Source organism: Larus michahellis, chromosome 4, assembly GCF_964199755.1.
Source record: "Larus michahellis chromosome 4, bLarMic1.1, whole genome shotgun sequence".
NCBI classification, from domain to species: Eukaryota; Metazoa; Chordata; class Aves; order Charadriiformes; family Laridae; genus Larus; species Larus michahellis.
The window spans coordinates 44,742,283-44,760,410 of record NC_133899.1 but is presented as its reverse complement, the minus strand read 5'-3'; the positions used below and the strand labels follow the sequence as shown (position 1 = coordinate 44,760,410).

The following is an 18,128-nucleotide window of genomic DNA, read 5'->3' as shown; positions in this document are numbered from 1 at the left end:
ATTTGCTGCTTAAAGACACTGAGAAAATGATATTAAGAATAACAGAACAATGGAAAAATAATGTCAGGGATGCTTTTTGCTAATAGTTTATAGGAGTAACTGGAGGGCAAGCAGGCAGAAGGCCCTCTGAAGATCCTTGATTCTATTTCAGAAAATCAATGTGTGTGCTAGATGATTAGTTGAATTCTTCTGAAATCAGTATTTCTAGGCTATTAATAAAGAAAAGTAAATGGCATTACTCTGGAGGTATGGATATTGGATAAATCTTGCGTATTTTGCTAGGTCTCTAAAGTTGCCACATATAATCATTATCATTCTCTCAGCTATAATTTTTCAGGTGGAAGTCCCTTGGTGGTGTAGACATCACTAATTAAAACAGCCTTGACTAATGTTTGTGTAAAATATATTAGTATAATAACAGCACAAAAATGTAATGACAGTAATAATTCATCATGCTGATTAAATGTGTTTTAATCTTTAGATTATTTCATTATCATTTACACTCTTACTACTTTTTCTACGATTGGTATTATGAATGCCTCTGTTAAACCTTTAACTCATACCAAACTTGCAGAAATGTTTATAAAAGCTTAAAATGTTTTTACATAAGATCATCCAGATCTTCAGGTTTAGTAATGACGATTTTGATCACTAATTGAGAAGGAGCTACGAGACAAAGTATTTTGTAGGACTTCATCTTTCTACTGCAGATTTGTTTCGTAAAACCACTATACTCTTCCTCTTCCCAGGGCTGTATTCTATGATGCTCCATACTGATGAGTTCTTAAATGTCAGTAAATGGATTTTTTTTTTTAATTTTACATTTTTCTGATTTAATGTCATTTTTTTCTCTCTCAAATTTGTAGTATTTTTATGCTAGTGATCGTTGCTTGTCTATACTGTACATGTATGTAGATGATCTCAGCAGCTAGATATTTCTGTAGTAGTCATCTGGAGGACCTAACCACACCTATACTCTTAGGTATCAGTCCTAGCACTATGTGGCCACGTACACAGCCGTGAAACAAAGTTTAAGTATATAATCCAAGGCCGAGAGTCTGCATCAGACTGCTACATTCTTAGACAGGAATAAGTTATCTTTTACCTGATCCTGAATGAATTGGAAGGTTTTTAATAGGAGACATAGTTTGGTGAGGGAAAGGCTACAGTTATCTGGCTTAGAAATTTAAAGATTATTTTACTGTGTTTCATATGATGCTTTTGTCTACTCCCTGTGAACCCATATATGACTTTTGGACAACTGGAAGTCATCAAACCAGGCTAGGTGTTATTGAGAATATCCTAAACAGAAGAATTAAGCAATATTTCTTTCTTTTATTCTCTTTTATTTTTTGCCTCGCCTTATATACTAAGAAGTTTTACCTACTGTCTCACCACCTAGCTTTTTTCCACCTGTTTAAAGGAATGCATATTTCTGCAGGACTATGGTAGTGAAGGGAAGGCAATTTGCTTTGACAGATTCTGTAAGAAGAGTCTTCATTCCCTAAAAGTCTTGCACCTTTTAGGCAAGCACTCGTTGCTTTCTGCCAACACAGACTGGCCAGCCATACTTGCTTTTCACATATGAGATATATTAAAGAGTTCCACTACAGCACATTGGCTTTATAATTTGCTTCTCAAATATATGCCTCTGCTTCTAAATTTGTGCTTTGTCATCGCACTGATTTCTAGTCCTCAGTGCAGAATTGTCAAGGAACTGAGCACAAACTAGCCCCTTTTAATTGGCTAAGAAATAAGAGTCACTGAGCACCTTCTGAGAGGAGCAAATGGTTTTCCATGGAGCTGGCAGGACTGAACCGTCAATGAAAAATAATTTGCATACCCTGTTACTAGCCTGTAGATGTAGCTCTGTATTTTGTACGTTTGAAGCTTCTAACATTTGTTCTCATTTGCATAACTCCAAAATTATGAAGGGTGAGATTTGTTAAAAGTCCAGATTACTGATGTGTGCCTGAAAATTACCAGAACAAGGTGATTCTTTTGAGATGTTTCTAATCATTTAAGTGTACTGTTGTATTTCTATATCTGTATTTCTAACATTATAAGCCATGGTAAATTTGGCCATATATGCTTACAGCCAGTCCGCATAGATAAATGCAATATGTCAGAATCACTGTTGCATGAAGGGCTGACAAAACTGGAGAGCTGTATCATGCTACCTGCACTCATTCCATGAGCGCCTGTGTGCCATCACTTGTTTCTTTGTAAGTATTTGATGAGGCTTTAGATACTAAGTGGACTTATTAGACAACCTAACAGATTCTCTCACTGCAGCTCACCCTCAGTAGTATTTTCTTTCAGTTTTGACAGCTTTAAAATTACTAAAAGCTTCTAAGCCATTTTTTTTCCCCTCGGTATTTAGCATCCTTATCTGTAGGATGGCTGAGGACTGGTTCACAGGGAGTCACAAAGAGTAAGTAAAAAGCCCAAGCCTATTGTCACCAGGTTTAAAATCATAATTCAGGAATCTGCAGGAATAGGGTCACTGACAAAAATTTGTGAAATTTCCTGTTGACAGCAAGGAACATTCTACAGCACTGACTGGAAATGTTTTGATTTTTTAGGGTAAGCAAGAAATAAAACTTACTAACCATGTTAACTAGAAGATATTTGCTTACAGGTGCAAGAGGCAAAAATTTTTAAAATTGGATTTATTTTCTACTAGAGGAAATGCTAAACTCTCTTAAGCCTCTGTCAGAACAGTCGGAATGAACTGGATCTCATAAATTGTGCTATATCAACCTATACAGATTCTTCATTTTCTTGGGAGTCTACTGTTAAATTGATTTCACTGTAAGAGTCTATTTTTCAGCCTACTTTTTTCTTTTCTTCATGTATTCTCAGAAACAAATACTGAAAAGGGATAAAGGGAGGTACCCTGGGATATAATCTACAAGATTTCCTTCAAATCATTCTACCAGTAATATTCAAGGAAAATGTGATTTTTTTTTTTTTCATAAGAAAAATGGAGGGGTTTGGACAAGATTCCGTTTTCTTTTTGAGTATTTGTGAAAGGTCTTTTTGGTTGAAACTGGAAAGGAACGCTTCCTGAAAACTAAAAACTTTGTTCCTGGCAGAACATAATAAACCAGAAATAATAAAGAAACTCCCTGCAGCTCAAGTAACTTTTTACCTATGCATGAAATATATTCTTGACTCTCATAAAATGTTAATAGCACGTTCACCCTCACAAATAAAGATTTAATTATGCAGGTTTTTTAATGAAATTGTAGCATGTTCCTGTAAATTGCCCAGCTGAGATTTTACATTTTCATATATTACCACAGTATGAATACTGAAAAAAATGCCAATCATTTAACCTCATGTTTTGTTTTGGCTTTTTTTTGTCTCCCCAGAAATGAATTTCTTTATTGCAAGAAATCGTGATTATTAATTGATGCAGAAAGCAAACAGGCTGATGTTCTACTGGGTGTTCTGAACAACATGTAAGTGTAATACATTTACTGTAACATTGATTACATGTTTTGTTTAGCTAGTGATTATGATTTGACTTTATCAAAGAAACCATTGGTTAGAGATGTTTCTTAATTTATTTTTATCACAGCAGCAGATAAGGTAATATGACAGATTGTGTCTGAGGTCATACCTTTTTGAAGGTATTTTTGTCCCGTCATTTTACTCTGCACATTAATCTTCATCAGACTGTGCCACACATTCATAACCTGCGCTCAGGAAAATCCATAGCAACACAAGTCAAGATTAATGGTAATTGATAACAAAGCTCTAAAAAAAAAATTATACAGGACCTACCTGGTCAGCAAAATGACCTGACACTAGATAAACGTCTTTATTTGTTAGCCTCCCCCAAAATAGCAGTATTGTGACCTTTTATAGTAGGAACTGCAAAAACAAGACTACACAGTAGCTGACAGAAATGTAAACTCTGATTAAAATCTTCAGTTTTGAGAAGACACTAAGTAATATTAATGACCTTCTCAGACTTAATGCACTAGTACACAAGGGAAAGCAAAAAAGGACATTTATTCCTTCTCACAGCAATATGTACTAAGCGTTGTTGCTGTTCAGTGAAAATATTGTTTTTGATATTGCTAGTGGAACGACAATTTTAAATTTTCTGTTTATGTTTTATTTCATTGCCATAAGCATTTCTTGCCTGATAAAGGTCCAGTTCTTGAGATTGATGTTGGATCTCTGAGTATTCATTTGACTTTTGAAAGGCTAATTGATTCAGCTTTGTTCATGATGTTGTTTCAGTCTTTTCTGCGCACAAACATTTGTGAGGATGATTTTATTGGCTCCAGTATTTGGGGATTGAATATCCGTCATCCAAATAGTCATGCGCTTGCACAGAAGGAGGATTTTGAGCATGCTATTATGCAGTATTTGCAGAATGATTTCTGTCGCTCTTTTTAGAAAAGCTCCAGTCCAAGTGTAGAAATTATATCAGCTGACTGGGGTGGTGTTTTATATATAGTGACTAGTGAGAGCCTAAATGTGAGGTTTGCCTTGGCTTGTGTTTGTTCATGTGAACTTTCCTAACAACTCTAAGTAATAAATTACTTAATAAAAGATGGTCTTTTTGCAAATAACTTATCAATTGAAGAAAAGAGTTGTTTGAATCTGTCTGTTCAACTGTAGAGTAGGGCAGAGGTTCCCAAACTGGGGTCTAAAAGTCTGCAATGGGAACTGCAGCGTACCTGTGTTCTCTGCTGAAAGACTGACAATAAGAAGATGCAAAAGTGGCCAAAAAATTGGAGGTCTGGTGTCAAAATTCTTGTTTTAGCTAGGAAGTTGACACATGTATTTGTAGCTTCATACAGGATTGTACGGGGGAAAAATAAAATCACCAGTCATCCCTTACCAATGTCTATATATTTTGTTGTTGTTGCTCATAAATACTTTCAGTGTCACGATAACATGATTTAAGATCAAATTTTTATTGTTAGGGAAAGAAAACAGATTTTTTGTCACTGCATTTTGAAGATGAAATCTTTAACTTGATGTGCTCATTAGATTTTATAATAAAGAGATCAATTTGAAATAAAAATTAAATGAATTAGTACCATCATATTGTCCAGACAAAAAATTAGATTGCAGTTGGCCTAATTTGACTGTGTGGCCATTGGCTGTAGCTGAGCAGGCAGCTTTATCTTTCCGTGTATGACATCCCATCATTTACATTTCCTGCTATTACAGCCCTTGTAATTTTATGATGCCCAGTTCTTCTCCCTGCTTTCTGGAAGGTGCTGACTCCTAGTCCCAGTTTCTGTAAAAGGGTAGCAAAAGATGCACTACACACAGTACTAGTATAGTTATATGTGACTAAGTGTAGCGCTTAACGTGATAACTAAGCACATGTGCGGCGGGTATTTGTTTTTCAGCACATTCAGCAATCAAAGGTATTCTGGCAGCAAGAGTGATGCTGCTACTGATGAGAACTGATCTACGTTTTTTCAAGAAAATTTTTTCATATCAAAAAATGCAAATTGGTGGAAACTAAAATATATGTCCTCAGTCTTTTATCCCAACAGCCCACGTGATAACTTTTAGTAATACCAGTGGTTTTGCAATATGTGAGAAGCCAATTAAACGCAGTTCTATAACCAAAGCTGTCTGCCACAAAGCCTGGAGGTAGAATTTGGGCTGTGCTCCTAATTGTGCTTTTTTGGTGCTAGGCTCTCCCAGTATGAAGAGATATGAAGCCCTAGTAGTCCCTCTTACAAACTGATGGTTCCCTATTACTGATCCCCTGCAGTCTAATGTGAGTGTTTGGCAGCCCTGGAAACCCAGCTCGAAGGGGGACTGGTGGGCCCTGGTGTAGGTCTGCGACAGGGACCCCGAAGGTGTGGGAGATGGGGTTGGAGTTGGAGCTCTCAATGCTTAGAGAAGGCTTGTCCTGTGCAGGCTTCACTTGTAGGGTTAAATTAACCCCAATTCAGTATATGGGATTTTTGAGTACTGACACTGCATTGAGGGTCCATAAACCTGAGGCAGCTCCTGATATTTTTCTTATGTTTCCTTACTGCCTTCAATGTGTTTCGTGTTCTAGACTTCTTCCTGATTCAGCGAATTCAGTGTTTTTACAAAATATCATTATTTCATGGAATAGAAATTCTGCATTAGGATTTTTATTGCTGTGTAGCTTGGGGGAAAAAATTAATCATCTGAGTAGTGCTGATAATAATCCAGGTATATATTATTTTCTAAGGGTTTTTATGTGGATAGTATTCTTCAGCTGAAAACACTGTTTGTGAATGATTAATTTATTTCTTTCTCTTGTTAAGAATTGGCTGCTAACTGGAAGCATTTTATACAGCATAGTTACTTGAGGCACTGTTTTCAATTCAACAGAAAATGTCTCTAACTAAGGGCAGAGAAATGAGTGACAGTATGTTAGGGGACTCTGTATCAAAAATGCACAGCTTCAGCTTGCATGCAAAAAATATCATTTAGCTGTGATAATAGTAATTAGATTTCAATCAGTATGCTCCTTGTTATTAATCCATTTTTCTCCTTTCATTTGAAGAGGTCCTAATAACATGTTAGACAAATCATACTCTTTAAAAACTTACTTGAAATAAAAATGTTTTTGAATCCTTGCAATTTCAGGAATGCATTTTGTAATAATAATAATATGTTCCCATGCTGCAAATGTATCAGTGCATACTTGTAAGTTGTGCACAGCGTTGTACTTTTATTTTTGTTCCATGTTTATTGTTATGAATGAAATTATTCTTCCTATTTAAGCAAATTTTTGAGGGAAGTGTGGGAGGTACTGTAAGGACATTGACTTTGAAGATCTAATGTAGCTTTTAAATTATAAGTGCTGATTATTAATATGTAGGGATGAAGTACTAGGGTAAACTTTTTCATTTGGGGCAAAAGGGGTAATGTCTTAAGTAATTTTAAATCATCGATGTTTCATCAGTTTCAATTACTGTCTGAAGCTGTGGAATTTGTAATGAGCGTACACAGGCAAGTACTTCTGTGTGCATTGTGCATAGCAGAACTTCCATATACGTTAGTACTATTAGAGTATCAACTGAATATCTTTATGAAGCTTCTTCCTAGTAGCCACCTTTTGTGATACACAGAAAGACACTGATCTTATATAGGAGGGCTTTTGGTTGGCTACTGTGATTATCTTTTTTGGTCTCTATGGCCAGCTTAAAGAACAAAATACTTTATTGTCAATTATGTTGAGAAATTACTGCTATTTTTGTAGCATTTCTTCTGCTGCTTTTTGTCTGGCTGTGACAATTTTTAGCTACCTAATATCCCTTTTTAATTTGACCCTTTCAGAGGGGAGGAAAAAGAAAACAATGCTATTGCTTTTGTATTATTTTGTTTTGTTGAATTAGAGCCAGAGGTCCATTACTTTGTAGTCTGGAAACTTCAGCACTGTTCCTGTTTCATAAAAGAGTGCAGGCTGAGTTTAGTGGCAATGAACCCTATCTAGTGTCTACAACATATGGCCCTAACACGCTCATGATCTCACACACAAGATGCTTGTACATTAGTACAAAGCATTAGTACAACGTTATGCAGGTTTCCTGAGACCAATGCAAAGCATGCATGGTTTCTGACAGCCCTTTTTATACAGTGATCAAAACTTACAAGACTACACTTGCATCCTTTTCAGGGATGTACATTCCATCCCTATCACAAACCATTAAGTCACCTTATTTTCAATAAATGTCTGCTTTATGTCCTTTTATCTCTGTTATTTTGAAGGGTTTTTTGGTTATTTTGATACTTTCTATCTTACATCATTTTTTTGTGTAGACACTTCATCTATTGTTCACAGCTTCTGTGGGGCCTATTTTGATTAATGATTTTATCAGCTGTATCTGTATGATACTAAATTCTAATCAATTCTCCAGCAAAACCTACAACCATTAAAATATCACTCAAGAATGAAATAAAAATGTTCATAGAATACTGGCCAAGTCTACTGCTGTCAGTTGATTCTAGGAAGTTCATAAAAATGTCAAAAACAATAGCGTCATATTTTGAGATTGGAGAGGGACTTCAGATTTGGTTTGGTTTTTTTTTCCTCATCCGAAATAATCAAGGCAATATTCTTGATCTTCATCACAAAAGAAATTATACAGATTACAATCATTTACATGGTGATCTCTGTGGAGTATTGAGAGAGAAAACATACATTTTTCAAGAAAAGTTACAATTTCTTTTTCAAGAGTGTTCCGAAAGGAAACTGTCCAAAGAAGAAGAGCTTTTTCATCTGCTCAGCACTATTAATAGCGTGGTTATGTCTCTGTACTGCAACTCCTTACCTTGGGCTCCTTGGCAGAGGAGACCACAGCAAGAGCTGCAAGGTCTTGGCTGTCCGCTGACCCTGTAGTCTTTTCTGATAAAAGTTTATTCATGTATTTTGTGATTTCAAACAAAAACTTCTGTATTTCATTCAAAGATAGCCTGGCTTCTTCCTGCTTGTTTATAGTATTATGAAAAACACTTTTAACTTCTTTTTCCTCCCCAAAACTACAAATGTTTCTCTCCAATTGGCTTATTATGGTGCATTACCAAGGAGGGTTCCAAATGAACAGCTTTGTTTTCTTTTGCAGTCATAGCAGTAGTTTGCTTCTGAGCTTGGTCAGGACTGACTGAAGAGAATGTGAGATTTATGTAGTCAGTGGCAAATGTTCCATTGAAGAAACCTTCATCTCTTCCTTGATTCATTGCATGAGAGTTTACCAGTTAAACGCTTGAGACAGCTATTGTGTGGTAATTATGATGTGAAAGAATCAACAGGACTAACAATTTTCAAGGCATTTAGGATTAGGTTCAATTTAGTTAATTTAGGTATCTGAAACTGCCTAAGCTTTAACTACATAGTATCCTTCTGTATGAGAGAACGGAAACTGAGTTCTCTAAGAGTGTCCTACATGAGTTTTTAAGACAGGCATGATGAATTGTCCCATAAAAGTTGGTATTTTTTTCCCATTAATTTTAAGGAGAGTCTACAGTGACTATTTCGGACTTAAGCAACATACTTTAGATATTCAAATTTAAATAGGAAATCCCATCCTTTATGGAAAGCAAATTTTGCTTGACATTGGTAACACTGACATCAGTATAAAAAACCCCTTCTACCTTGTGATCTACCAGATCACTTAGTTTTCCAAGTTTTGCCCGTGACGTAATTTATTGTGGCATCTTGTGTATAGAATGTGAATGAATGTTGAAAAATGCCTTTTCCTTTGTGCTTCAAGGTATAAACTATGAAAAAAAACAATCACATTTTATTATGGTATGATAATTATTCCCAGAGAGTGGCACTACTAGTTATACATAGCTACTTTAAAATTGAACCAGTCTTGCCTCTTCAAATGTGTGCTGTCAATTAAGCACCCGCAATGCCATGTAACATCATCTCTGGGTTGCTTCAACCAAGGAGTTTTGCCGTGGGTTTTTTTCTTCCCCCCTCCTCCCCGCCCCCCCAAGCCTTTCACTTTGTTGCAGAATGACACCAAAGATCTTCCTGATACTTTGACTCTTGGTCCGCTAATTCTCATGCCCTGAGTTTGCAAGCATATTCTGGTCTGGGAGCACATAATTATCAGTGGCAAAATGTAAAGCTTTTGCTTTTATTCTGCTGGTATTGTTTTAGAAAGAAAATATACTCCATTTTTTTCAGGCTTTCATGTAGCCTTAAAAGCAGCCTGTCAACAGAACTTAGAAATTTTTTGGGTTGTTTTTGTGCATGGGTATAGAAATAAACATTCAGACAATGGAAAAATGTGATATTTTAAGCATGTTCTCTATATGATTCTGTTAAATTTGTCAGTGGTACATCTGTAGTTTCCTGATAAAAAACCCCATGCTTACCAGATTAACAGAGGACCTGGATGTATCTGTTGATGTACTGGGCTTATAAAAAATCAATTTGAGATGTTTCAAGCACTAATGTTGTTCACCCAAAAATATAGCTAATATTAGATATCTGAGCCCCTTCCACATGTGCAGGGCAGGAAATGAAAGAATAAAAAGAAGTCTTTGATTAAATTATATCAAGACCACATTCAGTTCAGTCTGTTTATCATAAATCTACATGTGTATTAAACACAGTTGAAGATCCAGCAATATTTATTTACATGTTTAAATTACATTATCTATAATACTCTTAATTAAAAATATTTACGTTTCTTAGATGCTGTCATCCTCAGCAGCCTCGTACACTGTGCATTATGTATACCATGTATCGTGTTAAATACAACCCTATTCACAAAAATGAAAGGTCTATTGACTCATTTATATGCTTTCAGTTATCAGACTGCAGGTCTGTCTGACAGTGAAGTTACTACGGAAGTTGTTTTGTGACCAATTTGAAGGTCCCTTTGGAGCAGAAATAAGAATGTATCCTGTGCATCACCAGTTGGAAATTTAAAATGTTGCCATGATTGATACTGATCAATTAGCTGAAACTTCTTAAGTTATATCCTAAATATTGACAAATGCCACACTATTTTCATAATGTCCTTAACGCTGTGTTGTATTTACATAAATCTTATAACCACCTTCTGAAGATGAAAAATAAAAACATGCAACCCACTTTTAGTCTCCCTGACTGCCCTTTAAAATACCAGAACAATAATTCTAGGTTTGAATTTGCCCCAATCGGAGTGTCCTTGGTTTTGCAGAGAAGCTTGAAGGAACATTTAGCTACAGGGTTTTTTTGTTTTATGGTCCTGTGATCTCTCTGACCAAAGAATTAAAAGCTCTCATGCGTGCCTGAAAAGTAAGAAAGTACCATGTTTTTGTATATACTTGTTTCAGGCTCTTTTTCTGTTTAACAGAGAGAAGTTCGAGACACCGGAACAGGTTGCCTGGAGAAGTTGTGAATGCCCCATCCCTGGAGGTGTTCAAGGCCAGGCTGGATGGGGCTTCGAGCAGCCTGGTCTAGTGGGAGGTGTCCCTGCCCATGGCAGGGGGGTTGGAACTAGGTGATCTTTAAGGTCCCTTCCAACTCTAACCCTTCTATGATTCTATGAAGTTTCCTTGGTTGCAGGCTCAGAGAGTACTCGGAGAGTACTAGAGAACTTGCCACCTTTCCTTCATTTTCAGAGTTGATGTGGTCTGGGGCAGACGCATGGGGCTGCTGCCACACAGCTAGTGGTTTGACCCTCAGCACAGGTAGCAGCTGGTGGGCAAGGTGTGCTACTCTGAAAGGTTGCAGTTTGTTTTGTAGGTGAGGTGTATGCCAAGACCATATACATGATGGTCTTGCTTGGAAGGAAAATTTTGATAGAAAATATTACAATACTTCAAATGTTCTACAACAAAGAGGCCTAAGAGAGTTGCACTTTTCACCAGTACCAAAAAGTGGTGTTTGAAATTCCCCAGTTTTGTGGTATTGATATCAAAACAACTGTTGTCTTCTGCTTTGTTGTTGCTGCTGCTGCTGTTTTACTGGCATCCCGCCAGTCCTTGGTTTTGTTGAAGTTTCAATCTGTTACAATTCTGCTTGGTAAGTATTCCAAACTACTTTAGTAGAACAAAAGCCAGATACTCTTGTGATTCTTATGAGGTATATCTTGCATTTGTTGTTGGGCAAAAAAAGGGGCACAATTAATATGGTAAAGTTGTATCTATGGTGTGAGGAAAGGATACCAAGATTTTCAGCCATGGTTCTCTTCTCTAGGAAACTGCGTTATGCCTAAGAATAATTTCCAACCTACTCCCTGCATTTATGTTGTGACCATAGTAACTATTTCTAATGTTTTTCTCATAAACATTATGATAAATATATGAGCTTCATATGATAGTATAGTTTGACATTTGCAGTTATTTTTCTAGCAGATCTGCATCCCTCAAAGATAAGATGTTGGGCTGTGATTAATCTATATGTCTGTCTACTTACTCTAAATATCGATGTCATAGAGAAGATGTATCACTTCAGTTCTAGTAATCATTGCCAGTTTTGTTAGAGAACTGTCAGTTCTGTAAACGGAAATACTTAAAATGTAAGGAAAGAGTAATTAATCTTGGATAATGCTGTTTGGCTAAAAAACCCTAAGCTTATCTCTTTCTTCACTAAAATGAGTTCCAAATCTATTCAGAGTTATGAAATATTAATTTACCAGCATCCTCACCATCACACATGTACTCATTAACTCGCCCCTGTTCTCCACTCAGTTCTATTTTGTGCTCCTGTATCCCTCTGGTTATATCCTGTCCGCAGTCAAAAGCATCTATCTGTCTCTTAATTTTTTCTCAGTTGTGGTTGTCTCTGATCATATGTATGTATACATTTGTTTTTATTTTTTAAGGCAACATGTTTTGTAACTTGAAAAAACAATACTTTTAAGCATGTTATGGGCATGACCACATATCTCTACCTGAAGAAGCCATATGCTTTCCTTACATTGACTCCCACTGTAGTAAGGACAGTATGAAGGAAAATAACATCTAGTAAAAATGTGTATTATGAGAAATAGCAGCTGCTTAAGGCTTCATTTGGAATATTAAAATAAATTCTGGTGGAGTAGATTCCTTACTAGGTGATGTAGTTAAAAATACATGGTAAATCACAAACAGTTGGCTAATGAATAAGGCATGTGATTGATAAATAAAGTATATATTTCTCTAACTTCTTCTTGCATTTATCTCCATAAATATGCTATGTAAATGTACAGAGAAAGGCAAACGTATATTAAAATGGGAAATACCTGAAATTTCAGATGTTCAGTACAAAAAAATCGGGTGCTATAATTTGTATTAATAAACAGGCATTTTATTAAGCAGACAGACCAATTTTGTTGCCAGCCCTGCTTAAGATTAGATCGCATAAAACTCCTCGTTGGTATCTACTTCACATGCTGTGGCTCTGAAGTCATGGTGGGACCTGTGACTAGGGTAAGCTGTGAATTACTAGAGTAAGTTGCTTCTTCATCAAGCAACACAAAGAATACAGCTATCGTCACCCTAAAGACATCTGAGATGAATCAGAGCTTCAGACATCCCTGCTGTTGCACACCATGAACCTGACAACGGATTGCTTCCGTTCTCTGAAACACAGTCAAAATGGTCTTGACAAGAGAATTAGAGAGTCGCCACAAGCTGTGTCAAGGCACTAAAGGTGTCATTCTTGGAAACCTCCTTGGCTGAGCCAGGAGTAGAAAACCTCAATAGCACATTCTGTATGGATGTGCAGCAGCCCTTTTCAGTCAGCCTGTGAGCTTTGAGTGAGTCAATAATAATGCAGGGACAGAATGCATTTTTACATCATAGGAGACAGTGAGTAGAGGCGCCCAGTTGTGGATATAGGGATGAGTTAAGTAAAAGCAATAAAACAGAGATGACCAAATCCAGAATTCTAATAGTGCTAGAGACAGAATAGTCTGTTCTACCACCCTGATCTGAATTGTGGGAGCCAGACATCTGAATGCAGGTGTAATCCTAGCCAATAGGTATTAGATATTCTTAGACCCATCTCTTGTATTTTGCACCTTCAGTTCCATTTTAGATCTTAAAAAATGTCTCATAAAAATTACTATATTTCTGTGAGTTTTGGGCAGTTTTATTTGGAAAAAAAAAAGGTCAAAAAATTTAAATAACCTCAAAAAATTGAATGTTGAAGAAATCTTTTTGAGGATCCTGTGATTCCTCCTAAGGTAACAGTCCTGTTTCAGAGTCCTATAAGAGAGAAGCTATCACTTACTAGAAGACTGGATTTTACACAAGCTTTATAGGCTCTGCATCTCCATTAGAAAGTACTTAGATGGTTTTTCTATTTCAAATGCTGTTAACTTGGATAAATGCCCATGTTTCATGCTTCAGTTACTGTACATGTCTTTTAATGCTAATATCCTAGTAAAACAATTGCTAAAAATAGTGGTGTAAAAATGGTGAATGCTGCTTAATTTATATTCTTTAGATAAAAAATAGAAAATGTGCAAGAAAAGAATTTTGTTTCCCATTCACTCTATTAGTACCATTTGGAGCCACTTTTCAAACTTACATAGAAGATTCAGCCAGAGAAGTTGAAAATACAAGCAGGAAGCCCCGACTTTCTGCACTCTCTGTGCCCTTTCTGTCAAGCCAGAGTAAATGTTTGTTTGTTACTCCTCAATGCATGTTATGAATCAGCAGCAAAAAGGAGAACAGATATAGAAGGATGTCATTTTGGGTGAGCTAAAGTGATTTTTTTGTAATCCTTGCATTATGTCTCCTATTTTTCTGATGTTATTGTCCTTGTAAGTCCTGAAGCACTTTAAGGAACAATACAAAATAGCTTTGGCACCATGTTGACTCAATTTTGATGTCAGTAACTCCTCCTCTATCTCATAGAAATTCTGTCATGGTACTCTGAACATGACTTTTTCAATTCCATTTCATTTTCATAAACAGATATCTGAATGCCCAACAAAGTGCAAAAGTCTCTCTAAGACATAGAGCCAGAAGGCATATAAACAAATAAAATAGACTGAAAAAGTCTATCCAATGACATTAAGTGGCAGGTGACCACTCAGATAATATTCTGGTTGATACAGTGATGGTGGAGATGTATTCCACAACATAGCTAGAATGCAATGTTTATCTTTACCTCCTTTACTACTCATTCATAGTATATGTTGTGATTTCACCACTGAAAAGGCCTTGTAATCTTTTGCTCTGTTTGAACAGAGTAATTGATGTTTAGAACTGTGATATTTTTAATCTCTTTAGAAAAAACACATTTTTGAAAAATATTTACAGTTTACAGAACAAATAGGACATGCTTTAGAGAGTGTTAGCTCCTTATCTTTACTGCCATTTTGTCTGTATTATTGGTTTGTGTAATACTTGCTAGAGGATAATTATTTATCAAAGACTAGAAGTTTCCTTGGTATTATACAAAGAAGACTTTATGCTTCTTGCCACGATGGCATTATAGGACTTGTCTTTGGATATCTTTGTTTCTGTGCATGCTTTAACATGCCTGTGATCACTGCTGAAGCACAGGTTGTTCCTTCACATAGAATAAAAAAAAACAAAAACAACTTGAAAAATATTCGCATGTTCTTTTTGAACATATGATAGATTATATGTGTGTTTCCCCATAATACCCAGCATCTGTTGAGGTTAAATGTGGATTGTTCAGTTTACAGTATGCAATTCTGTTACAGAATCGGGTGGTGGTTTAAGGACAGGAAGGACTGCAGATGGAACCTCTGATTTTGTGTCGAGGATACCATCCCACCAATGTTTTGACTTCTGCTGGCAGCATAGCTGTATTAACTGCCCCACGCATTTGCTTATATACAGCATAGGAAGAGATGCATCATCATTCATATATGTAATATTCTTAACATGTGAACAGATGCCTTTGTTAAAGAGACTTTCTATCTGTTTAAATTTACTGCATCAAACTACCTTCATGGACTGTGAGACATGAAGGTTCTTTCCTAGATTAAAAAAAAAGAAAGCAGCAGTATGTGCAAAAAGTCAAAGTTAATGAATCAATGTCTAAAATTGTATTTTGAAACAGTAAGAGGCTGAGAATCCAGAAGACCTTTAACTGTCATAGGTACTGAAGGATTTAAAGAAGTCTGATAACAGGATGGTAGAAGCAATTGAATATATTTAAGGAGAAGAGTTGGTATCTGTCAATATATTGAGAAACTGGCATACTAATTAATCCATAAAATGCTACAGGAATAGTAAGATCATTATATGTACTAATATCCCACCTCTTGGATTTTTTGGATCTAGATATGTGCAGAGGACCTTCACAAAAAGTAAGCTTACAGAAATAAAACTTAAAGGAAGTAGAACTCCAAGTGAAAGCTTGAAGAATACAGCGACAAAAGAAATAGTAAAGAATTTTTGTAGAACACAGTATCTGGCTCTGAAGAAATAGTGTGTGACAAGTGCTTTGCAGTTTTTCCTTGTAGTTTTTCTGGTTTTTTGGGGGTTTTGTTTGTTTGTTTGGTTGGTTTTGGTTTTTTTGTGGGGGTTTTTTTACCAATATGGATAATCATAGAATCCCAGGTTGGAATGGACCTCAAGGATCATCCGGTCCAACCTTTCTTAGCAAAAGCACAGTCTAGACAAGATGGCCCAGCACCCTGTCCAGCTGAATCTCAAAGGTGTCCACTGTTGGGGAAACCACCACTTCCCTGGGGAGATTATTCCAAAAGCTGATTGTTCTCATTGTGAAAAATTTTCTTCTTGCATCCAATTGGAATCTCCCCAGGAGTAACTTGTACCCATTACCCCTCATCTTTTCCATGGGACTCCTTGTAAAATGGGAGTTTCCATTTTCTCTGTACCCACCCTTTAAATACTGGAACATGGTGACAAGTTCTCCCCTAAGCCTTCTTTTCTCAAGGCTGAACAAACCCAGTTCTCCCAGCCTTTCCTCATATGGCACGCTTCCCAGTCCTTTGATCATCTTGGTAGCCCGTCTCTGGACCCTCTCCAGCCTGTCTACATCTTTTTTTATAGCAGGGACCAAAACTGAACACAGTATTCCAGGATAATGTTACTTTTGAAAAGAAAAATTGAAGGAAGAGCTGACAGTAGTGTTTCTTTCCTGGTAAGGCTTACTGGGCTCGAGAGCCCTACCCTTGGGAGAACTTTTGTTTTTCAGACAGAGGCTATTGAACGGGAACCTGATTTTCACAGACAAGGCTTCTGTCTGCTACTGTAGGGAAAAAGCTATAAAACTCAATTTGTCCCTCCTGAGGAGTTTTCTTCTGTGCTGCTGTGTGTGTAACTTCTGAGCAAATCAGAACAACTATTTTTAGTGAATACAAACGTTCCAGCAAACTTTGTTGATGTTACTTTTTAGCTCAAGGAGAATAAAATGAAAAGGGGTAATATCAGTCTTACTGATATTAGTAAAAGTCTTACTGAAAGATCACAGAGAATTAGAGAATGTAATCTGAAAACCAGAAAAGTAAAAGCTGATTTCCAAATCAGAGTAGTTTCATTACAAAAATAAGCGAAATGACCTCCCCCAAAATTTTTTTTTTCTGAGAACACTTTCAGCATTGTCTGATTTTTGAGTGGTTTCCAGATTTTGGGGAAAAGATTTTTCTTCCTGGAAAACTGTGACTGTCCAAAGCTTTGCACTCCCAGGTTTTCCCAAGGAAATATGTGTAATATGTTAAAATAGCTTCTGCCTTGTTATTTCTTTGTCTTTCTGAAAGCTTACAGCAATAGGCATGCTGACTTTTTAAAGTGGAGCTTGAAACATGCAGAAAGTATAACATCAGTATTAATAGTCTAAGATTCAGGACATTTTCTAATAAATTGTAATCCCTGGGAAGATTCAGCTAGGTTTTCTGAGATCATTTGTCATTTTGGGGCTTTCAGAAACAGTCCAAGTGATTTATCCTGATGCATTTGACTGATGCATTACTTATTTTAACGCTGATTAGGCTACCAACAGTAATCTGATAGAGAAGACAGTATTTAATGGTTAGAACAGTATTGAGAGTTGCTGTTTGTTGGTTGTATCCATGACAAACTGCCTGAACATTAAATATTTCTTTTCCTTGTTTGGTACTTGTAAGCAAGTGATAATCTGTTGCAGGTCAATTGTAAAAGAACCTTCAAAATTACACCAAAAACTGCTGTTGAAAGTAAGTGAAAACACTAATGCTGTTCTACTGATAAGATAAACTGTTCAGTATTTATATATACCTTCCTCCCCACCCCGTTAAACAGAAACAGATTGCTTAAGTGTATTTTATAGGCTGCATATTGTTAATAATTGAGGGAAGCTGGTTGAATGTTCAGGGCAGGAGTGCAACATTTATGTTTGTGCTTTCAAAAATAATTCATGGAGGAACCAAAAAACCTGGTGGTTACAGGCTTATTGAAAAGGAACCTTGAAAGCTCAGAATGGTTCTGGTAATAACGAGCTATACGTACTATATGTGGCAGCAGTTTGTTAACAAATTATGTATGTAATCAACCTATTATCTTTGCACGTACTGGGTAACCTTTGCAGCATATCAACAAAGCTGCGCCACCTTTACATCAAGCATTTATAAAGGTGAAAAATTGTCTGACATTTTGGTAATGTAGTCCGCATAAAATGTTTTGAGACAAGAAAAAGAAAGGGATGTACACTCCTTTCTGGAGAGAGAGGGGTAGATGCGGCAAAAAGT

The 18,128-nt window shown here is 36.4% G+C and overlaps 1 protein-coding gene across 13 annotated transcripts in view; it reads left to right on the top strand.

Annotated features, from left to right (window-relative positions):
- LRRC4C (leucine rich repeat containing 4C) overlaps window positions 1-18,128 on the top strand; it is a 567,176-nt gene that overhangs the window by 228,573 nt on the left and 320,475 nt on the right. For all 13 annotated transcript variants that reach the window (XM_074584311.1, XM_074584306.1, XM_074584296.1 and 10 more), the window contains one exon: window positions 3,378-3,467. The gene's annotated coding sequence lies outside the window, so the exon portion shown is untranslated. The remainder of the gene's footprint in view (window positions 1-3,377; window positions 3,468-18,128) is intronic.